Source organism: Panthera onca, chromosome D4 (assembly GCF_046562875.1).
Source record: "Panthera onca isolate mPanOnc1 chromosome D4, mPanOnc1 haplotype 2, whole genome shotgun sequence".
NCBI classification, from domain to species: Eukaryota; Metazoa; Chordata; class Mammalia; order Carnivora; family Felidae; genus Panthera; species Panthera onca.
This window is the reverse complement of record NC_138351.1, coordinates 75172244-75195932: the sequence shown is the minus strand read 5'-3', so window position 1 is coordinate 75195932 and position 23689 is coordinate 75172244. Positions and strand designations below refer to the sequence as shown.

The following is a 23689-nucleotide window of genomic DNA, read 5'->3' as shown; positions in this document are numbered from 1 at the left end:
AGAATTAGAGACAGCCATTTCAAGTTTTCATTCTAACCCCCTCTAGAAGACCCAAAGTCTCAGACAAAGGGTTTGACATCTGAGTGGCAGATGTCAAATCGAAAATCGCCCTTCCCCCTCAGCAACAGCGACAGTGATCCTGGGGTCACGTGTCTCCCTGAGATGCATCAAGGCTCCATGTTGCACACGTCCTCAGGCACCACTCACCGTGTTTCATGTGAAGGTGTGGACTCCATCTTCTTTAGCTCCTAGGAAGGAGGAAATCAAGGTCACATTTCTGACACCCTCTCTATCTGATCACTCCTGACGCTGCCATCTCTTCATGATTTTCTTTTCCTTGCTCAGGTAGTAGATGAGAAGTTTTGCAAACCAGCTGGCTAAATAGATGTCTAATTGTGCAACAAAATGCCAGTGCCCTGGGCACCTGGGTGGCTTAGTCGGTGGAGCACCGACTCCGGCTCAAGTCATGATCTCATGGGGTTCCCTGCTGTCAGGACAGAGCCTGCTTCAGATCCTCTGTCCCCCTCTCTCTCTGCATCTCCCCCACTCGTGCTCTCTCTATCTCAAAAATAAATAAACATTAAAAAAAAATGCCAATGCCCTTTGTGGCAAACATCCCACCTAAAGCCTTGTGCTTGTCTTAGTCTTAGGGAGGAAACAAGAGGGTCTCCCTGACCAAATGCTACACTGTCCACAAAGCCAACCACATCCACCTCCCTCAGTCCCCTTCTTATATCTCTTGGAGAGGGTGTGGATCTATCCCATTCCATCTTTGCTCAATAATATTTGTGGGGACTTGCATACTCCGAGGAGGACACATATCTACTATCATGGCAAGTGATGTTGTTAACACATCTGCCACAGAGTCCTGCTCACAGGAAAGAGGGCTGAAGCTAATCAGGTCTCTTAGGAAGCATATGTGAGACTCTACAGAGGCCTCCAAGAAACATTAGGTGGGACATCACTGAGCTCTGGGGTCCTGCATTAAAAATCGAATTACCCAGAGCACCTGGGTGGCTCAGTCAGTTGAGCATCCAACTTCGGCTCAGGTCATGATCTCACGGTCTGTGAGTTTGAGCCCCGTGTCGGGCATGCTGCTGTCAGCACAGAGCCTGCTTCGGATCCTCTGTCCCCCTCTCTCTGCCCCTTCCCCGCTTGCTCTCTCTCAAAAATAAATAAACATTTAAAAATTGAATTGCCCATTCGCTCATATACATATTTATGTGTTCATTCAACAAATATTTATTGAGCACGTGCCTGTGTTAGGCACCAGTAATCGCAATCTAATCTAATGAAAGAGAAAGGAGAGGTAATCTTTTTGGCCTGGCCCAAGGTTGTTACCTCCTTCCAGCTTTCCTCAATCCATCCTTCACCTCCAGCTAGAGTAGATCCCCTCTTTCTCTGAGCCCTAATGGTGGACCAGGACCTGTTAAAGACCTGCGACTGTTCACTTGCAGCCCTTCAGAATGCTTTTTGGCTACAAATAACGGGAAACCCATCCAGCTGTGGCTTAAATAAAGCAGACACTACTGTACTTCATAAGACTAGGAGTCTGAGAATCCAGGGCAGGTCAAAGACCAATGAAATCCTTCAAGAGCCCAGTCTCTTCCTAACTTACAGCTCCTCCTTCCTAAGTTGCTAGGGTTTTTGTTTTGTTTTGTTTTGTTTTCTGTTTTTTGGCTTTTTTCCATTTTCACGCATCATCTCAAGGTCACACTATGGCCATAGCAATTATATATAAGTCCTCAAACCAACATCTCACTGAAGAAAGAACTGGCACAAGCAACAAGGTTTTTCGTTCAGAGGCTCTGCCTTTTTTCTAGGAAGGGAGGGCCCCAAGCACACCTCCCCTCTGACCTCTTTGGCCAGAACTGGGGCCAGAAACACTCACGATGAGGGATGACATTGCCCGGGCTGCCTTAGACATATGGTGACTCACCCCTGGGACTTACTACATCCCAGGGAGAAGGGTGGAAAGTGGGGAAAGCCACTGGGCTTGGAATGGCCAACCTTGACCAGTCAGCCCCTCAGTGCCCCTGAGTCTGCAATGTCTGCACCCTTCTTGCCGACATCCCAGGTGCAAGCCCCTCCTCTCTTCCCCCTCCCAGGAATACGGCCCTTCCCATAAGCTGCTGGAGCCGTCCCGTAAATGTTTGTGAGTAAAAGACAACCAGACCAAACCAAAACAAAGTTTGGTGTTATGGAAGGTATGGAGAGAAGAATTTGGAAGAAGAGTGTTTCATAGATTTAGTGAACAAATAGAACCCATAGACCAGTAGCTCTTTGCCAGAAGACCATGAATGAGTGTTCCATGAATCCCGGAAACTATAGGAACCATTTTACATAAATGTGTATATGAAGGTTGGGTAGGGTGTGTCCTTGGTTTCTATGGAATCCCGAAAATTTCTGCAACCACCAAGTCTTGGAAGCCCCGCCTCAAATGGCCTGCGGCAACACTCTCCAATTACCCAGGGGCACACCAGGAGCCAGGGTCTTGCAAGGAAGGTAACCTGACTGGGCAGAGCACCCAAGCATCCAGTACACTGGAATCTTACCACTTCTCCTCCCATGGTCACAGACTCCAGCTGTTCTATTTTAAAAGGCCGGTTCAAAGGGTGTTATCATTCTGTCTTCCAGCACCGTCTGAGAAGAGTCTCTCACCATGACTCACCACCATCCTCCCCTGAACAATGGCCTGTGGGCTCCATCACTCACTCTTGCTGACACACCGGACTGGAAAGAGCTGATTCTAAGTGAGCGGTTGTGTGGGTATATGGAATATTGAGGGCAGGGGCAGAGGGAGGAAGGTGGGCTGGAGGTAGAGCCAGTACTCACCATCCAGATTTACCGCAACCCCGGGGAAGGGAACGGAAATTTATTTATAGACACTGGAGGCCGGTGACCTACCCGTTAAGTTCCAAGTGGCCTCTGATGGCCCAAAGCATCTACACAGGAGGGGGGGATCCGAAAGAAGCCCCTCTTCTCTCCTCCGTCAGTGGGCAGCTCCTTCCCACCTATCAGGATGGAGAACAGGCTGCTGCTGAGTCGGCTTTGGGAGGCTGAGTGAGCTAATTGGAGGATAGCACCCACCCCCATAATTCAGAGTGAGATGAGACACAGAAGAGTTTCCCCTGTTCAGCCTCTCTGGTTTGCACCCTGGTTAAGCCCTGATCTTGTAACACTATCTTGGGAAACATGTCTGGTTCTCAGGTGGTTTCCTTAAAGGGAAAGTTACAAGGCTGGTTTTTACTATTATTCCCAACAGCCTCTGATCACATGAAAGTAACTCTGGAAAGGATCTAGAGAGGCCAGGAGGAGAGACACCTTGGGGGACTAATGAGAGGCCTTCGAGAAGAGGGAAGAGTCAGACTCTGGCCTCTGAACATCTCATACCTATGGTTCTCAACATGGCTGCCCCTAGAATCAGAAAGATTTGCCAACTTCAGGATTGCTTACCCCTTACCTACTGACTCAGAATCTTGCAGAGGATGGGGACGGGCACCTGGACTTTTCAAAAGCTCTCCATGAAACTCTGAAGCAGCTGGTGCTGGAGGTCCAAGATCTGAGCCAACCCAGATCTGCTCCACTGCCTGTATAGGAGATGCCCATTCGAGGGCAGTCCCCACTTCAAAAGGAAAGAAAAGGCCTTCTGAAGCCAGAATCTCTCAAAACAATGGGGTCCAGACCTCAGCCAGGTCCTCTGAGGGCAGCGGATCTCCTGTTTCTAGCTCCTCCAAGCTCGCACGCATGTGTCACCCTGCACTGCCAGCACCCCCCTCCCCCCCCAAGAGGCATCATTCCCAGAGCCACAAGTCTATGGAGATCCTGTCTGGAAATACCTCTGTCATCTAGTGGCTGACAGACACAATACCAGAAACAGTGCACTTATTATCACCAGAGAAAAAAAAATTGAATGGGATTTCGAATAACCACGGAATGGCTCACACAGTGCTCAGGAATTCATTATCAAAGTTGGCTCCGCTCCTCTCAGACGTGCCTTTGGCACTCTTGGTTCTGAAATTTGCACTCCTAGATGGAGGCTGGGGCTGCAGAGAGCAGGCACCCCGAGATGACGTGGGGAAGGGAAGGGTTCAGAGGTGGGCTGGGTGGTGGTTGCCTAGGGGAAAAAAACGATATCCGCTGGAATTGTTCAGTTACAATGGCAGAGTCTGTGTGGTTTCAGAAAAAAAAAGATATTTCTGAGCATTGATGAAAGCGCCCAGAGTTATAGCTAAGGAATCTTTCTCCAGCTCCTGGTTCTGCTTTCCTCTTCGGGGGCTTCGATCTTGGCCAGGCCCGCCCAATATGGTGGCAGAGACAGTCCCTGTGGCTCCAGGTGGATGGGCTGCCAGCATAGCCTCTCCAGGAAAGCACTCCTCTTTGTCCTAGAACATCCAGCATAAGACTGAGGGTGGGATCTCATTGGCAGCTGTGTCTTCTAGACATTTCGGAGCAAAGCACAGTGGCCGGGCCTGGAGCTGAAAGGAAAGTTCAGCTCCACTCAAACCACATGAATTGGCAGGATGACAATGGCTTCTTAAGGGAAACCTAAGGTGCTGACATAAAAAGTCGGGGGAGCAGATGCTGGGAAGACACGCAGGAACTCTTCCCAGACACCATAGCAGGAATGAAAAGTGCTTGCTTGCTCTGCCTTCTCTCACATGCCGTGCTCCTCTCTACTATAGATTTTTCTAGATGGCCATTTCTTTACTCTTCTGCACCGGTTATGTGCTTTGGGGGAGCAGCTGTGACACCTATCATCCTCACCCTAGTAGCTCGGCACCTACTATGGAGTAGATGCTTAATAAATCCTAGTGGAATGATGTAAATAGCACAGAACTGAGATTTAAAAATCCTGGGTCTTTGTCTTGATTCTGCCCCTAACTTGAATGTAGACTTTGAGCAGTGACTTCTCTTCCTTGGGCCTCTTTCGGACATACTAGTTGAGGGTTTGGCAAACTTTCTTTGCAGAGGGCCAGATAGTCAATATTTTGTGCTTCGTGCGCCATGGGGTTCCCAACGACTCAGCTCTTCCGATGACGCACAACCGCAGAAAAAGGCAATATGTGAACAAGCGGGCATTGCTGTGTTCCAATAACATTTTATTAACAAAAAGGCAATGGCCCAAATTTGGCTCTCTGGCCCTAGCTTGCCACCTGTCTGGTAGATGCTTTTTTCTTTCCTCTGTCTATTGCTGTGTGATAGTCCGCTCAAAAGTTCAGCAGCTTAAACAAACAGCAATCATTTATTTTGCCCGCGCATCCGCAATCTGGGAGACTCGTAAGGTACACCTCATCTCTGCTCCAGGCATTTTCAGCTGAAGAAGCTCCATGGAGGCTGAAGGATCCACTTCCAAGATGGTTCACTCCCATGGTTGGCAAGTTGGCGCTGGCTGTCGGCTGGGAACTCGTGTGGGGCTGTTGACCAGGGACTTCATACTGCTCCATGTGTGCTTCTCCATGGGGCTGCTGGGGCCCCAAAAGTTGTTCTCATCCAACAGATGAGAAGAAGAAGCTGTCAGAGTCGTAAGGCCTGAGTTCAGAAGCTGGCACGGTGGTGTGGTGGACTATTGGCCCAGTAGCCACAGAGCCCGGCCAGATTCAAATGGTGGACACACAGTTGCCACCTGTCAATGGGAAGAATGTCAAAGAATTTGTAGCCACATACAATCTACCACACTGAATGCTAAGGGCTCTGCTAGTTAAGATGTCCCATGGTTTGAAGGCTCAGTCTGACCTTGGATTCCAGGAACAACTGTCCAGTTCCCTAAACTGATTCTCTAAGAGCATCACCATACCCCATACCTGAATCCCTCAGGTCCCTTGACCTTTATAATGTCCCTGCAATCCCTCTTCTCCGTCCCCACCGCCACCACCCAGAGCAGCCTGAATGTTGCAGTGAGCTCTTAACTAGTCTCTTGGTTCCCAGGCTATCCATGTCTGCTGCCAGCGTCATCCTCTTAAAGCATTCAGTGCTTGCCTATCAAATCGCCAGGGACTCCCTCCTGCCACATTGGGCTCCATTTTCTTTCCCAGCCTTACTTCTGAATACTTCTTTCAAGCTGAAAAGCCACATCCTTTGCCTGAAATTTCTAATTCTCTCTTCCACCCTTCTTACTATTGAAATAACCCAGCTTTTTATTTTTTAAATTTTGTTTAATGTTTATTTATTTTTGAGAGAGAGAGAGACAGACCATGACCAGGGGAGGGGGCAGAGAGAGAGAGAGGGAGACACAGAATCCAAACCAGGCTCCAGGCTGTGAGCTGTCAGCAGAGTCCGATGTAGGGCTCGAACCCACAAACCGTGAGATCATGACCTGAACAGAAGTAGGACACTTAACCAACTGAGCCACCCAGGTGCCCCGAGACTCAGCTCTAATGCCACCACCTCCATGAAGCATTCCCTTAATCCTTTCCTCCCCTCCCAACTGGTTAGGATGCCCTCACTCTGCACCCAGGGACCCCCGTATTACCTTTGGCCATAGCAACTATCACACTGTGCTCATGGCACTTAAAAAAAAGTCCATTTTCCACTAGACTCTTATCTCTTCGAGGGCAGAGATTTGAGCTTTTTCACTTATAATGCCAATGCCTGGCACAGAGCCTGGCATATAGCTGGCATTCAGCAAATGTTTATTGGATGGATAAATGTTTGCTCATTACTTTTTAGGCAATTTTGAAAAACAGAATAGTAAACCTTAGAAGGCAAATAACACACTGGGGAAAAAGCAAACAGTTGTTATAGATATGATAAAGAGCTAATCTATCTATATTACGAAGATCCTTTATAAACCAATAAGGAAAAATTTAACCTCAGAGGACCTTAGGCTAAAAACACAAACAGAAAAGAATAAAACAAATGGCCAATAAACACATGGAAAAAACGTCCAACAAAGCCTTACAAATTAAACACTATGCCATTTTATGTTTCATATTAGGAAGCACAAAAATGGCAATACTTGGTTGTAATGAGGTTGTGAGGAAGGGAGCACTTTCATCCACTGCTGGTGGAATATTCTTAAGCTCATTGTCACACGTTCTAAAAGTCTTTTAAATGTGCAGCCCCTCGTAACCAACCATTCTACTTCTAGAATTTTAATTCCAAGGAGTTAATTAGTAATACGCCTGCATCTTCACACACAGGTCCCATTAATTCCTCATTATTTTCTGATTGATTGTTCAGCCTCTAAGAACACACTGACATTACAGTCACGGGAACGGATAGTATCTTACCACTGATAGTATCATACCAATCTGGGGCCGAGAACAGAAACTCCCCTAGTCTGGTTATTGGACACCAGCCTGGGGAAAGCATTTCGAGGGCTGCTATAACTTAAAGTTGGTCATGACTTATATAGGGTCAATAAATTCTATCATCTGCAGTGCCAGTTGGAAAATACCCAACAATTACTTGAAAGATCAGTTTGGGAGGGGAATTCTGCCTTGGCAACTAGAAAGGAAAAGTATTTATTGAGCACCTTCTGTGTGCCAAGAAGTGACTTACATGACTTCAATTTAACTCTTTTTGGGCAGCCGTGATTATCCTATTTTACTGATAGAAAAACTAAGATACAGGACGCCTGGGTGTCTCAGTCAGTTAGTGTCCGACTTCGGCCCAGGTTATGATCTCATGGTCCGTGAGTTCGAGCCCGCATCGGGTTTTGTGCTGACAGCTCAGAGCCTGGAGCCTGTGTCAGATTCTGTGTCTGCCTCTCTCTCTGTCCCTCCCCTGCTCACACTCTCTCTGTCTCAAAAATAAATAAAAAAAAGAAAGAAAGAAAAACTAAGATACAGTGTAAGGAGAAAAACTAATGTATGAACCAGGCATCTCCCCCCCCCCCTCCAAAGCCCATGAAAATTGTACCTAGGATAATCCTTAAGAAAGTAGTGCTTCGACATGCTGTTAGTTGTTTATGCAAAGGAGATTGAGCATAACCATTCTGGTTGCTCTTCATTAAATTGCATTGAGTGAAATATTGTCCAACATCCATGTTCCATAGCCTCAAATATTCTCCTGGGTACATAATAATAACCTATCATTCACATGGGAAGGAAATAATCTGATTCTGAGCAGGACAGAGTGGAACAGGCTGCTGAATGGATTCTCACTTGGAGCGTCTTCTTTTAAGTAAGTTCTCAGTCAACATACCTGAGCATATTGTGATAATTGCCTAAGGACAGACTGCCCTGCCCTGGCAGCTTAGAAATTCCTCTGAAATTATTCCTTTTTGCACATTCTGAGAAATAAACACACAAGCCCCAAATGCGCATTTGCATCCACATGATAAGCTAATAATGATTACTTGGCTGATGCCTCACCCCTCCACCAGAACCATAGTGTTTTTTCATGCCTCCAAGGAGCCTTGTGGTGAATGTACAGAACCTGGCCCAGGGTCTGTGACTGGGGTCCGCAGCAGAGAGGAGGGACGGGAAACCATCAGACTATCGGAAATGACTTATGGGGTCTTTTGTTTTAGTGCTGTTATTGTTTTGCAGGGATTGGTTCAATTCTCGGTTAAGCTTTTAAAAAATACTTGGGTTTGGGGCGCCTGGGTGGCTCAGCTGGTTAAGCATCCTCCTTCGGCTTAAGTCATGATCTCACAGTCCATTAGTTCAAGCCCCCAATCAGGCTCTGTGCTGACAGCTCAGAGCCTGGAGCCAGCTTCAGATTCTGTGTCTCCCTCTCTCTCTGCTTCTCCCCCACTTGCTCTCTCTCTCTCTCTCAAAAAAAAAAAAAAAAAAAAAAAACAGTAATTTTTTTTTTTTTTAATATTTGGATCTGGTTTCTTGGAGGTTCAACAAATATATGTAGTCAATTGTGGATTTTTTTTCCTTTGGCTTAGTTGTTTGTTAAGGTATGTTTTGGTTGCTTTAAGTTCAAATACCTGCTTTGAAGTTCCGATGAAAGATGAAATTATACGCAAGCATACACTCAGCAATAAAGCCAAGGAATATGATTGTAACCATTCACAATAAAATCAAATTGTACCGCTCACATCAGCTGTCTTCTTTTATCCTTTTTATTCTTGCCTATCACCATTCTACAGATGGGGGGTTTAATTGTTAAAAAAAAAAGTTAACTGACTTGCGGCTTGTGTAATATATCCAATGATTCTCAGTCTCCTTGTGCGAGGAGATGCCTTTGAAAACTGGAGTTTGGGGCAGACCACATGGTGGGAAAAGACTTAAAATGTAGTAATTATGATACGATGGCTGCCAGAATGGGAGAGCATTCTAGAGCATCATTAAAGAGATAGTCAAGGAGGACCTGGGTGGCTCAGTTGGTTAAGGGTCCGACTTCAGCTCAGGTCATGATCTCACAGATTGTGGGTTCAAGCCCCGCATCAGGCTCTGTGCTGACAGCTCAGAGCCTGGAGCCTGCTTCCAATTCTGTGTCTCCCTCTGTCTCTGCCCCTCCGCTGCTCGCGCTCTGTCTCTCTCTGTCTCAAAAATGAATAAACACAAAAGAAATTAAAAAAAAAAAAAGGGGGCAGTTAACACACTGTTTCCTGGAAGGCACCATCCCCTGCAACTATGCCCCTCACCAACTAAACTTCTTTAGTGCCCTGACCATGCCCATAAATACTCTAGCCCCGCATTGTGCAATATGGAAGCCATCAGCCACATGTGGCCATTCTGAGTTGAGATGTGCTCTAAGTATAAAATACACACAGGATTTTGAGAATTTAGGACAAAAGAAAGAAGGTAAAGTATCTCAAAAAGAATTTTTCTACTGGTTGCATGTTGAAATAACATCCTGAGTATATTGGGTAAAATAAAATATCTCATTAAAATTCACTTCACCTATTTCTTTTAACTTCTTTTAATATGACTACCAGAAAAAGTATAATTACATACAATGTTCACATTATATTTCTATTGGGCCGTGCTACTCTGGAAACCAAGTTCTCCCATATTCTGGAAAATACACAACACCTCATTCGAGCTGGCTTGATGTTGGCCTTAGCTTCTCACCTGTAACAGGGCAGTGCAAGGGACAGGGTTCCTGAAGATCTTACATGTGATTCAGGACCCAAATCCTGGGCAAGGAAAATGGGTACTTTAGTTTACCAGCCATGGATCAAAATTCCAAGAAACCCGAAATACAACTCATCCCAGTCCCTTTCCAGTTTGGAAATCATTCTTTCCACGGTGCTTTTTTTTTTTTTTTTTTCTTTCAATTTATGGGAATTTGCATCATTTCAAATTTTGCGGGCAGTATGAAAGCTTAATGAATATGTTTTATATCGCCACACTTCTAGTTCACACAATTCAGATTTCTATTAAATGTATCCTTAGAGTAACAGGAGAGGCGTGTCCTGCTCTGCCCTGTATCTCATAACCACTCAGAGGTACACGGTTGGAGAATACAGAGTAGCATCTTTTCTCAGTTATAACCAAAACATTTTTTACATGGTGATTAAAGCTTTGCTCCAGACAGGTAGAGACAATCCAGTGGTCAGGAAGTGGTCAGGAAGTCAGAACAGGGGCAGGGCAGGAAACAGGACAGAGATCCTTTCTCACCCTCAACCTCACATATAATAGCAACCACGTTCTGAGTGTAAGCTTAGCATTCCTGTTACACACTGCCTGCCTGGGAAGGGACCTCAGAAGTCGTCAGGGCGGGCCTCCACCCCATGCATAAGGTTTGATAGCAGCCATCTGGCTTCTACTGGACCCTCTCTTGTAATGAACCCCGCCCCCCAGGTACAACCCAGGTGGTTAGGTTCTAGGCTTCATTTCTAACAGCTCCGACTGTATAAAGTTCATGCGTCTCTTTACAAAGTGGTCAGATGTTCATTCTGCCGTGAACGTAAGGAGATGGGAGAGGGGAAGGGGCTCCCTAGATGCTACGTGCTGCACGCATGCTCGTCTGTCTGTCTGCATTCAGAGTGCCTACTTCTTTAAAACAGGCAGGGGCTGCCTTCCAAGTGCCCAGCAAGCTCTTGCTTTCACAAAGATGCATTGGCAATTACTCAGCCCCGCTCTGGTCCAGGCATTTACAAATTGATTTGTTCCCATGTTTCCAGGTACAGAAAATAGGCAGCTGAGTAATGATCCATGGGTGAGGACTGGGAGTCCAGGGTGGGCTTTGTACGTGGAGGAAGAGGTGCAGAGCGAGGAGGAGGTGACCCAGAGACGCGTGGGAGAGCAGAGGCTGTGTGCGTAGGGTCTGCTGACTTCAAGTCAACAGCAGAAACGTGGACCGTGAAACAAAAGGAACACTTGATCTGGAGTCAGCCAGACATGGATATAAATCCTAGCTCTGTCACTTACCCTCTGTGTGGTCTTGGAGAAGGCCCATCATCCCTTCGACTCTCTTTCATCCATAAAATGGGAATAGCAGTAGATACCTTGCAGTAGAAAGTAGCTGAGCTACCCGAGCCAGGCTGCAATGTGCTAGCCGCATGACCTTTGGAAACTTGTTTTGTAACAGATTTATGCAGGCGTGATTGACATACAATAAGCTACACATGTTCAAAGCTACAATTTTATGAGATTTGACACACATAAACACATGTGAAACCATCACCGCAGCAGCCGAGATGATGATGAACACACCCATCCCCCCAAGTTTCCCAGTGCCCCTCCCACCTCCCCAAGCCCTCACCTCCAGGGAACCAGCGACCTGCTTTCTATCCTGCAGATCAGGTTACATTTTCTTTGTTTAGTGTCAAATAGTTTCTATTGCTGTGTCACCAAATTCACTAATGGCTGACGTCTAACTTCCCGTGAATCCCATCTGATGTATTTTTACCTCTGACATGGTGGTTTTCATCTCTAGAACCTCATTTGGGGTATTTTGGTTTTTCAAAATATCTTCCTTGGATCTATTCAATATGTCTGACCCTTCCTCTGGCTTTTAGAACATATGGAATAAAGTTATAATGGCTGTTTTCATGTCCTTATCTGCTAATTCTATCATCGATGTCATTTCTGGGTCACACGTGATTGATTTTTCTCCTTAGTTTGCTGCTCTTGGGCGGCTGGTTATTACTGGATGCCAGACATCATAAATTTTACCTCATTGTGTGCTGGACATTGTTGTATCAAACGAACAAACAAATTTGAATAGATCCCGTTTTAATTTGGTACACTTACTACCACAAATGATAAAGGTGTGTGTATATATATTTTTTAAACTTTTTGCACACTTAGTCCATCCGCTTAAACATCTTCTCTGGCCCAGCCACAGTTACGTATCTCTAAAATGTATCTTTGAGGTGTGTTTTCTGGGATGTGGAAGCAGTTTGATCCTTCCAGGGCTTCCTTTTAAGCTTTGCTAAGACAAGAGCGGTATGTACTCTAGTGAATTTTCCCCACTACCAAGGCAATACCCTTCCTGGCCCTCTAACCGCCCCTACATGTGCTGAGAGTTTCCCACACTGGCTGTAGGGATCAGGAACTAGTCCCCGTGCCGGGTGAACTCTCAGCAGGCAATGCTTCCTCCTGTTCTCTGGGGTCTTTTCTAAGACTCAGTTTCTTCACACACAGGCAGTGATCAGTGAACTGAATACTTGCAAGTGACCCTTTGCAGAGGTCCAGAGTTCTCTGCCGGTGAAGCTCTCCTCTCTCTGGTGCTCTACCTTGCACACCCGAGCCACCTTGACTTCCTTGGACTCCTGGTACTCTGTCCTGGGCTCAAGAATGTGCTGGGCTCTGCTGGATTCCCCGTTTCAGCACTGTGGACTGGAAACTCCCCAGGCAGTGAGCTGGAGCATGCCTGCAGCTTGCCTCATTTGTTTCCTGTCCCTCGGGGCTCACTGTCCTTCCATTCACAGATACCCAAAGTCTGGAGAGCTGTCATTTGGTTTTTCAGTTATTTCAAGAGGGAGAGTAAATCTGATCCCTGTTACTCCAGTTGGGCCAGAAGTAGAAGCCGGGAAACTTACTCTTTTAAATTCTCTAGGACTCAGTTTCCTCACCTGTAAAATGAGAGTAAGAATAGTGCCTGTGTCGCAGAGCTGTTGTGAGGATTAAATGCATGAATACTTGAATGTAATGAATAGTAATTGCTCTAGAAGTAGAAGCTACCATTCCTTGGATTGTTGTTACTGTTCTTCCCTCCCCCCCCCCACCCCGCCCCTCAAATCTTTAGTTAAATTCTAATTAGTTAGCATAGAGTGTAATATTGGTTTCAGGGGTTAGAACTGAGTGATTCATCATTTACATATAATACCCAGTGCTCATCACAAGTGCCTTCCTTAATACCCATCACCCATTTACCCCATCCCCACCCTCCTCCCTCCACCAACCCTCGGTTTTTTCTCCATCATTAAGAGTCTTTTGTAGTTAGCTTCCCTCTCTCTTTGTTGTTGTTCTTCATTATTATTATTATTATTATTATTATTACTATTACCATCACTGTAGGATCTATAGATGGGTTTCTGGGATCTGTGAAACTCCTGACTTTTTGATCTCAAGCACAGCACTGACACCTCATTGGAATTATATATTTGTACCTTTACTATTCTACTCCAGACCTCTCCAGCAGATAACTACTCATCCTCTTACTTGGGAGCAAGCTAAGAATGACCTTTGAGATCTTTAACAGCCATAATTTCTATGCCTCAGAGATCTAATTGATATTCTCATCGAGCAAATTAGCATTTGCAGCAAACATACCTCACTCCAGATTTATTATGCTCCCTAAATTAATGTAACAAGGATATTCTGAAGAGCAAACCAGAGTTTAATTCATATGAGTCTGGAGGTCAGTCTCTGAGTTGGCTAGAGGAATTCAAGGCAGGAAAGAAAAAGGCTGATTCCAGTCCTTCCCAGGCTAACCATATAGGCAAATGGGACAGAGAACTCAGCTCTCAAGAAAAGGAAACAAACCTATTTGGGACATGCAGTTGAATCAAAGGAAATAGTGGCCTCAGCCCCTCCACCCCCTTAATTTCCCACTCCTGGCCTTCAGACAGCTTCCTTCAGGGTTGATGTGGCTGGTATCAGATGCAATGGTCATAACTCTTCATGGACCAGACACTGACGGGGTCCTCCTGGACACCTGGGGAAAGTCAGCATTTGAGGCAGGTCACAACCCAACACCTGCACAAGTCTTAAGAAGCAGCAACCCAACCCCCTTGCACCGCTTTATCTCGTGTAAGAAAAGTAGCTTTATTGTCCTAAGAACTAAAATCTTTATGCTTGAATCAGCAATGACTACTTGGTACACTGGTTTCTCATTAAGGTACCTGCAGTTCATTAACAAACTGGCATTTGCCCTTTTTTTCATCTCTGAAACCAAGATAATCATGAACAGAATTTTCACAAATATCTATGCACTGAAAAGGATGAAGTCTGGTCCCAAAGGGTGTTTTAGGGTTAAGGGGGTATGAAAGAATCCAGGATGTTCAGGGAGCATGTCTGCCCTTAAACCTAGGGCCATAGTTTAGGGCTTGTATTGATTCTTTTATTCAACAGTTATTAAGAAAAGGTCTGAAATAATTTATTCTCAGACATCTGCAGTTCAAGAGGGGATCTAAGTAAGACAAAGACACAACGAATCGGAACTCATGGTAGAAAATGCTTAGGGCTAGAAAGTTTATTACATGGTAGTTAAGACTTAGAACTTTGGAGTCAGAACTGGGTTTGCCCTACTGGTTTTGTCACTGACTAACTGTGTGCCCTTGGGCAAGTCATTTCATTTCCTGAGCCATGGTATTCCCCATTGGTTTCCTCTTTGGTAATTTGAAGGTCAGAGAGCAGTTGTGTGAATCAAACAAGGGGAGATATATAAAGTAGTTAGGACATTGGTCTGAGTCAGTTAGCTAATACTATGAATTGTTTTTCCAGTCCAAAGGAGGACAAGATCTTAAACAGTTCCCCATGGGGGGTGGCAGTCACTTGGTGGCTCCCTGGACCAGAGAGAGGGAAGGATTTTGGAAGCTGGAGCATTCTGCTTCCACTCCCTGATGGCCAAAGGTTTCAAGGAAGATTCAGAATGGTTCTACTTTCGTCTGGAGGCCTGGGCAGCCTCGGTGTGAGCTACATAAGCTCTGTATACACTCTTTTTCTTGCCTTATGCTCCTTGACAACTTCATTCACTCTCAGAGGTTGAACTCTCACCCAATATGCTAAGATTTCATATCTCTGGGCAATGCAGCTTGTCCCAAACCAAATGGCCCCCTCTCTGTGGCTGCAAACTCATTTATGAATGGCATCATCTTTCCAGGAATTGAAGCCAGAAAACTTACTGACACCTTCGGTAGCTCCTTTTTCTCCTTTCCTTTACCCTGTATCACCCACCATCGTGCCCATTCTCGCATTCTGATCCCATACAATCAAGTCTTGTCAATTTGATCTGCTAAGCATTTCCTGAATCCATGCACACAGCCACAGCCCTGTGCCGGTCATCGTCACCCTCCCCCTGGTGGCTCTGCTGCAATCTTGCCTGTTGTCAACCCAGCTCCACTCTGGTGAGGATGAATGAAAATCCACCTGTGGGTCTATCCTGCTGCTGCATCTCCCATGGCTCCCTAAACACCTCCTTCCTCCTAACCTTATGCTCCTCCCCACTCTTCTTTTCTGATAGATCCCAATTTTGCTTGAGGCAGCCATATGCTGAGTTAAAAATCTTACTTTCCACACTTGTGATCAGGTTCTGGTCAAGGAGATGTAAGCAAAGTCTCTGGACTGGGCTTGTAGAGAAACCGTGTTTTCCTGATAAAAAAGGAGAGGGGTGTTCAACTGTACGAATCACCTTTTTCTCTTCCCTCTGTCTGTCTGACTCACAGACTGATGCCTGCAGGAGGAGTCCTCTGGACATCAAGAAGAGGAAAGTCACCCATTAAGGTTGGTAGAGCAGGAAGCTAGAGGGAGCCTGTTCGCTCAATGACTTCCCGAACCAGCCACAGTCACCCAGGACCATGCAGCCCCAGATTTCTTGTTACGCAAAGAAAAGAAATCTCTATTGGGTTAAGTAACTGCATCTAGGTTCCTATTGCTGAAGTCAGATTTGGTCTTAACTGATATACTCTTCCATGAACTACAGGAGCAGTTTGCAAACTTGAGTGAGCATCCAAATTGCTGGGGCACTTGATCCAAGTTCAGGGTGGGGACCCTACCCCAGTGGATTCTGCCCCATTTGGATCTGCAGTGGGGGCCTGCAGCTGGTATTCACTGACGTTCTATGTAGAACAGTTAGGAAAACACCAAGTCCTGGAAATGACACTTGGGCAGTTAAGGGAGGAAACACACGAATTCTGCGTTTGTAAGGAATTTCATGAATGGCCTCTACAGCTTTTCCAGGCTCATCTCTGGCCATTCCCACTGGCTGTCCCTGCCCAGAACTTAACATTCGGTGACTGTACCTGTGCTGTTTCTGTGTCTTTGAAGCCCTTCCTACCTCTCTGGACCTGGGCCTTTCCCAGTCTGCAGTGTGTAGCTGCCAACCACTCAGGAGCCCTTGAAAAGTTTTGGGTGGAGAGAAAGTTCTGGAAGGTAGGGAGGGGAGAGGTGGGAGGATATGTTGTAGGGTCAGATTTGCATGCCCACCTGATCCCACTGCTTTGGCTTGACTAGAGGTTGGAGGGTGAGGGTGGTAAATTGTATTGGCTTTAGTTTCAGCTCTTTTTAAATAATAATTTCTGAGACTGGAATCTGTGGCCAGAGTGGAATGCCTGTCTCAGAAAATTATTAATTTTAGTGGGCTGTTTTCTCCTTTTCACTTTCCATTTCCATTTTGAGAGTCAGAGTCAACACCAAGCATAATAGAAGCAATCAGATAGGCTCCAGTGGAAACCAGGAACATCTAATTAAATCCTTATATTTGCAGGTCTAGCTCTCAAGGGAGGAAAGAACATTTGACTAGTTTGATATTTATGGAGGGCATTCACTCATTCAATCATGCATTCTCTCATTTACTCCCTCACTCTGCACTGACAAGATTCTCTTTGTTACAAATAAAAGAAACACAATTCAGGCTGTCTTAAGTCAGAGAAAGAGAATTCATTACCTCCTATACGTGGAAGGTCTAAGAGTTCAGCTGGCTCCCCACATGGGGGCTTAAATTATATCCCCAAATGTGTCCTCCTCCTCTGTTCCTTCTCCTTTTCTCCTCATTCTCCTTTTCCCCTCATCCTGCCTCTCCTTTTCCCATCCTTCAGTCAGACTCTTTCCTTGTGGCAAATAAAGGAGCCTCCAGCAGCTTCGAATGAACATCCCTACAGTTTAGCAACCCAGGGAAGAGAGGTTGTCCACTGCTAGAACAAACCAAAAAGTCCCAAGGAGAACTCTAACCTGGCTTGTGTTATATGTCCTTGCCTGAAACTGAGTTCTGTGGCCAGAAGTTTGGAACAGTCTGATTAGGCTGGCCCGGGATGCATGGCCAGGTTAGAGAATGTGAGGGGTCAAGCTTAGCCCCACCTAATCATGGAGAATGTGTACAGGATACTGAAAAGACATAACCAACAGATTCCACCATTCCATCTATCCATCATCCATCCATCCATCCAACCATCCATCCAACCACCCATCCATTCTTCCATCCGTCCACTCATCCAATCATCCATCTATCCGTCCATCCACCGATCCATCCATCCCTTCATCCATCCTTCCATCCATCAATTTGTCCACCTGACAAGGATTTTTTAGAGCCTTTTCTATGCTTGGTTCTGTGCAGGCACCCGTGTCAGGTCCTCTGCCACACAGCTAATGGGCAGGATCAGGGCTTAGCACAAAGCTTAGCCCAAAGTAGGTGTTCAGCCAATGTTAGAATGAATTAGTAGATGACCTGAGTCTTAAGCCTGGGTCACTAGGATGATAATGCCCCTGATGTAAAATGACAGTGAAGACAGGAAAAGTGGCCCTGGGGTGAAGGGGCTATGCCAAGCAGAGTACTTGAGTGTCTTATGCTGCCCCCATGACTGATGGAATACCACCTCTCCCCTGGTAGCAAGAGAGCCAGGCAAGGGTGGGAATTCTCTGTGGCTCTGCACTGCCAGTCTCAGAGATTGGGGACTGAGGCAATTATTCTGAGCCATCAAATGAATAAATATTTTGGAATGAGAGTCAGCAGGGAGATGTGATGGGATTTAAATGCTGATATAATATGCCCAGCTGCTTTCAGGAGCCATAGTCATTGATAGGACTGGGAGAAGGCAGGCAAGAGCTCACCAGCTAGGGCACTAACAAGCCAGTAACTAAGGTTCTCGTTTCCCTCGTCTCCTTCGGGGGATGCTCCCAGGGAAGGGAAGGACACTCTGCCCTGCTGTATTTTTGGCCGTTATGTTCACCAGCATTTGGATCATGTTAGTGGGCATTCTATGTATCCACCAGTGATGGGAAATCTCCTGGTGACGGAGAGGTAGACTTCACTGTAAGAACCACCATTATGCTTGCCACTCAGCATTAAATACACGTTAGCTCCACAGATGGAGCAGAGTCGGAGCTCAGAGTTGGTTGTAGAACAGGATTTTTATGAGCATTCTCAATGTTCAGTGGATTCATTTCTCGTTCAATTGATAATTCACTCATAAATTTCTTCCTTCCTTCCTTCCTCCCTTCATTCATTCAACAAGCATTTTGGTGAGGTGTATTTTTTTTTTTTAAGTAGGCTCTACGCCCAGTGTGGAGCCCAATGCGGGGCTTGAACGCCGGATCCTGAGCTGAAATCAAGAGTCGGATGCTTAACTGACTGAGCCACGGAGACACCCCAGTGATGTGTATTATTAATGCCGCACCCAGATCCCTTCTTACTGTTTCTGTGCCCTGCACCTGCTCCCTAAGTGAGCCTTCCTTTCCAACAGCTCACACCCATGAGTCTTTTCAGGACTCTTCTTGGGAATGTACATCCTCCCCATTCGCAAGGTGCCTTTAACCAGTGACTTAGTTCAGGAGTCAGAAAGCCCCAGACCCTGACCCTAATCCAGAAAACTATGGATGCAACTTATATTCCAGGGGCCCCAAGGGACCAGGATGAAGCTGCCTGGGAGGAATTTTTTCCGAAATCATGTTCCTTCCTAGAAGGCTGGGGCTATAGCGTGAGGCAAGTGACAGGATTGTGCCCAGAGTTTAAGGGGACACTTCCTCTGAGACTCATGCACCGGCCTCCACATTTTTGCACCCTGGGTGCCTCCCTCTGTTCCCCAGGCCCTCCCCCTCTTCCTTGTCTGCTTCCCCTGCTCCTTTATGGGTTTCCCCTGGGAGCATTTCCACGATACCCACGTGTCTGCACGTCTTCCTCTCAGGGTCTGTTTCTGGAAGCCCGACCAAAGTTGACTAAGTGCTGTGTGCTGAAACTGTCCTGTGTGCACAAGAAGGAGTGTGACCTAGTCTCTGCCCTCTGAAAGCTCACAATCCTAGGGGACCACATGGCGCAAGGCCCTGTCCCTGCAAATAGCCACGCCACCTCTGGCTCTAGTCCTGAGGCAGAGAGAAACTCACCCAAGCGCTCCGGTCACGGGCCTCAGCTGCCTCGTTACTGAAAGCTGCCCCTGGCTGCTGATTTCAGGAGGATCGCAGCAGATGAAACATTAAAACACTTTTTAAAATAATTGGTTTTGTACAGTCAGTTGCTGCAGACATCCCCAGATTCGCATGCTTCAAAGGCAAAGGGGTTTGTTCTTAATGCATTTATCTTGCGATACTTGGATTTGAGGTTTAGTGCAATGCCAGCTGCAGGGGGACTCTTGCCTCTTGTCACCAAAGTGCCTTAGCGTAGAGATAGGGAGCGAGGCCAGGGTGTTCTGAAGCATCCATGCAGAGGAACTAGGGAGCTGACAAAGGGATTTCAGTTGTGGGCTAAATCCCAGAGGTCCCCCCCCCCAAATTTACCCTTGTAGTGGCTGCAAGAATGTCCCCCAAACTCCATGTCTACCTGGACTCCCAGAAGCAAGTCAGACCCACAGACTGGGAGTTAAGAAACTGCACAAAGTGACAAGTCACTGGCAACCTGATGTGGCCCCTCCCAGCCTTGTGCCAAAACTTTATGACCAGGCAGAAAAAAAAAAAAAAAAAAAAATGAAAGTTCCCACCAAGGTGGGGAATGAAGATGGGCCTTCAAATTAAGCACCCTGATCTCAGCTGTTCAGCCTCTGGAACTGTGAGAAGTACATTTCTGTGGTTTGAGCCACTGGGTCCATGGCCTTCTGCTATAGAGGCCCAGACTAACACAGCAGGAGTGGGCACTGGGGGAGGCTACAAGATCGGAGGAGGGGAGAAGGGTCTTTCTCACGCCTGTTTGCCTCCTGATCCATCAATGTGCCACGGCAGCAGCCCCGCACTAACCACTGGTTCCAGTTTCCAGGTGTTCCAGCCCTCCCACAGCCAGGCTCGTGGTACCCTCTGTGAGGTGCCAGCAGCTCCCTCCGCTCGAGCTCTCAGGGGTTCTGCACACCAGCCCTGTGTGGTTTGCCTCTGAGCAGCAAGGCTCTGACAATTCCAAGTCTTCCCTTTGCTCCCCCAGACCTGGGGTGGACTTTGACACCTGCAGGGCTCTCTGCACTCCCTTACGGCTCCCTTTGATTTGTCAGTCCTCTCATGTTCGTTAGGATAATTCCCTGTTTTGAATTCTCTGTGTTCAAACAGCAGCGTTATTTCTGTTTCCCTGACCCTGACGTCCCACATGGGAGCTCGTCTGGTGACCTAGATCCTTGCAGGAATGATGCGGCAGAGTCATGGTCAACTGCCAGTGGACACACAATCTGAGCAAGAAACAAACCTTTGTGCTGTAACCCGTCAAGATTTCTCGGGTCATTTTTGTTATGCGGCACAATCTAGCCTATCCTGACTAACACAGAAGCCTCAAAGTCACATGCCCTCTTGCTGGGCTCTTAGAGAGGATTCTCTCAAGGCACGAGTGGGCAGAGAATTGCTCCCAGAGCAAGCTGCACACTGGCAATTTTACAAATGCCCCAAAGCTTGGGCAGATCTTGCTGTGTTTGAAATTGAGTAAAAAAGAAAAGCCCAGGGCGCCTGGGTGGCTCAGTCAGTTAAGTGTCCAAATCTTGATTTTGGCTCAGGTCATGATCTCACAGTTGTGGGATCGAGCTCCACATTGGGCTCCACACTGACAGCACGGAACCTACTTGGGATTCTCTCTCTGTCCCTCTCCTGCTTGTGCTCTCTCTCTCTCTGTCTGTCTCTCAAAATAAATAAAAAAAATTTTAAGACAAAAGCTTAGAGTCTAAGCATGAATATTTTTATTATATAAAGAGTTTTAAAAATAAGTAAGGAAGAGACAAATACCCCTGTGGGAAAATGGCCTAAGGGACATATGGGAAAATGCTCAGTTTTACCAGTAATCAATCAAAATTTCAAGTACGTAATCAACAATTCAAATCTGTCAAAAATTCAAGTATGTAATACCATTGTTATAACTTAAATGGTGTCCCCCCCTCCTTCCCGCAACCCTGCAAAAGAAGGTCTACTGAACTTCTAGCCCCCAGTACTTGACAACGTGATCTTATTTGCAAATAGGGTCATTGCAGATGTGGTTAGTTAAGATGGGGGTCTTACTGGAGTAGGACAGGTCTCTAATCCACTATGACTGGGGTCTGTATAATGAAATGGCCATGGGAAGACAGACACCCAAGGGAGAAAGCTGTGTGATGATAAGGGTAGAGATTGGAGTTATTCAGTGAAGGGGAGGAACACCAAAGACTGTCAACAAACTGCCAGAAGCCAGGAAGAAGAGGAAGGATCCCCCTACAGTTTTCTTTCCTTCTTCTTCTCCTTCTTCTTCTCCTTCTTCTTCTCCTTCTCCTTCTCCTTCTTCTTCTTCTTTTTCTTAACATTTATTCCTTTTTTGAGGGACAGAGAGAGACAGTGTGAGTGGGGAAAAGACAGAGAGAGAAGGAGACACAGAATCCGAAGCAGGCTGCTGGCTCTGAGCTGTCAGCACTGAGCCCAACACGGGGTTCGAACACACAAACCGCGAGATCATGACCTGAGCCGGAGTTGGACATTTAACTGACTGAGCCACCCAGGCGCCCTTCCCCCTACAGTTTTCTGAGGGAACACAGTCCTGCCAATGTCTTAATTTGGGACATTAGCCTTCAGAACTGTGACACAATAAATTTGTTATTTTCAGCCATACAGTTTGAGGTACTTCATAAGAACAGCCCTAGGAAACTAATAAAACCAATTTTTATTTTTTATATTGGAAAAGAATAAATTACCCAGGACTTAGTAGAATGTTCATGAGGGGTGGGCCACCTGGGTAACTCGGTCGGTTAAGCATCTGACTTCACCTCAGATCTTAGTTTGTGAGTTTGAGCCCTGAGTCAGAATCTGTGCTGACAGCTCAGAGACTGGACCCTGCTTCTAATTCTATGTCTCCCTCTCTCTCTGCCCCTCCCTCACTTGCTCTCTCTCTCTCTCTCTCTCTGTCTCAAAAATAAATAAACATTAGGGGCGCCTGGGTGGCTCAGTTGGTTAAGCAGCCGACTTCGGCTCGGGTCATGATCTTGCGGTCCGTGAGTTCGAGCCCCGTGTCGGGCTCTGTGCTGACAGCTCGGAGCCTGGAGCCTGTTTCAGATTCTGTGTCTCCCTCTCTCTGACCCTCCCCCATTCATGCTCTGTCTCTCTCTGTCTCAAAAATAAATAAACGTTTGGGGCGCCTGGGTGGCTCAGTCGGTTGGGCGACCAACTTCGGCTCAGGTCATGATCTCACAGTCCGTGAGTTCGAGCCCCGCATCGGGCTCTGTGCTGACAGCTCGGAGCCTGGAGCCTGTTTCAGATTCTGTGTCTCCCTCTCTCTCTGACCCTCCCCCGTTCATGCTCTGTCTCTCTATGTCTCAAAAATAAATAAACGTCAAATAAAAAAAATTTTTTTAAATAAATAAATAAACGTTAAAAAAATAAATAAATAAGCATTAAAAAAAAAAATAATGTTCATGAGCGGTGAGGGGCAGGCACTCTTATACAGGCTGATGGGAGACCAGAATTGTATAGTTATTTTTTTTTAATTTTTTTTTAACGTTTATTTATTTTTGAGACAGAGAGAGACACAACATAAATGGGGGAGGGGCAGAGAGAGAGGGAGACTCAGAATCGGAAGCAAGCTCCAGGCTCTGAGCCATCAGCCAGCCCAGAGCCCGACGCGGGGCTCGAACTCGCGGACCGCGAGAGCATGACCTGAGATGAAGTCGGATGCTTGACCGACTGAGCCACCCAGGCGCCCCTGTATAGTTATTTTTGATAGATCAACTGGCAAAATGTATCAATAACAGCCTTAAAAATATTTATATACTTTCTGACCTAGCAGTTATGTTTCTACAAGTTTGTCTAAAGAACTGAGAAGGTAAAAAGATGAGGACAGCTATGCTGATAATAGGAAAAGTTAAAAATAATCAAAGTGTACAACAATGGGAATTGCTTAAATAAATCACGCCATGTTGCATGCAGTCGTTTAAGAAAGAAAATGTAGGGGCGCCTGGGTGGCTCAGTCGGTTGAGCGTCCGACTTCGGCTCAGGTCATGATCTCACGGCTCGTGAGTTCGAGCCCCGACTCGGGCTCCGTGTTGACAACTCAGCCTGGAGCCTGCTTCGGATTCTGTGTCTCCCTTTCTCTCTGCTCCTCTCCTGCTCACACGCTGTCTCTCTCTCAAAAATAAATAAAGATTAAAAAAAAAAAAGAATGAAAATGTAGATTTATATGTATTGCCACGAAAAGGGCTTTATAACATATCATTGGAATGACAGAGAGGTTTAAATGATAAAACACATATGTTGAAACACATATG

At 46.3% G+C, this 23689-nt stretch overlaps 1 long non-coding RNA gene across 3 annotated transcripts in view; it reads left to right on the top strand.

Annotated features, from left to right (window-relative positions):
• LOC132663033 (uncharacterized) overlaps positions 1-23689 on the top strand; it is a 45242-nt gene that overhangs the window by 14766 nt on the left and 6787 nt on the right. The window contains exons 2-4 of one of the 3 annotated variants that reach the window (XR_013551687.2): positions 2638-2753; positions 15740-15797; positions 20532-20685. This is a non-coding gene — a long non-coding RNA (uncharacterized LOC132663033). Of the gene's footprint in view, positions 1-2637; positions 2754-3265; positions 6181-15739; positions 15798-20531; positions 20686-23689 lie in introns of those variants that run through there. The other 2 variants (XR_009602816.3, XR_009602817.3) reach the window with 2 other exon arrangements.